A 680-nucleotide genomic window follows, 5' to 3' on the forward strand; every position below is an offset into this window, starting at 1 on the left:
GGAGTAGTCGCAACGGTCCTTACACTATTGAGTAGATGCGCAGAAGGATTACTCACATTTGCCGAAATATCCTTCATCGTTTAGTTTACAAGTATGTAAACATATGTTTAAATCTTATTACTTATATACTGAAACATTTTAAATAACTGTTATGTTATGTAAATACTTATATTTTTTGATCTTTTCAGCTATGTATTTGATGACTACTTTACTTGGATACAGTTGGATTACTGAAAATTATTTCGAAAATTACAATCAGTGGAGGCAGAATTTGGATAATATCTTAATGCTTTTGGACTTACAGTATCAGGTAAATAAGTTATGTTTGCTATTAAATTTAAATTGCTGTGACATAAGATAAATTTACATTAGACTTAAATATTCAAAATAAATCAATATTATATCAAATTTTAAATTCAGTAGTTATGCAACTAAATTTACATTCATTAAAGTTCAGAAGATTCTCAAACTGTTATTAATGTTATTACTTATATAAACACATATTCAGTAGTATTTCAATGATTCTTTAAGTAAAAACAACTCAACATGTAATAATTTTTTGATGAATTATTTGTTTCTTAAAATATAATGCAAAACATTCGATTTGAAAGTGGAGTTCTTACAGGAATTGTTTCATATTCACTGGTTTAATGAATGTAGTGAAACAAATTAGAAAAAAA

The sequence above is a fragment of the Nicrophorus vespilloides genome, unplaced genomic scaffold (genome assembly GCF_001412225.1).
Source record: "Nicrophorus vespilloides isolate i.1.1-1 unplaced genomic scaffold, Nicve_v1.0, whole genome shotgun sequence".
In the NCBI taxonomy this organism is placed as follows: Eukaryota; Metazoa; Arthropoda; class Insecta; order Coleoptera; family Silphidae; genus Nicrophorus; species Nicrophorus vespilloides.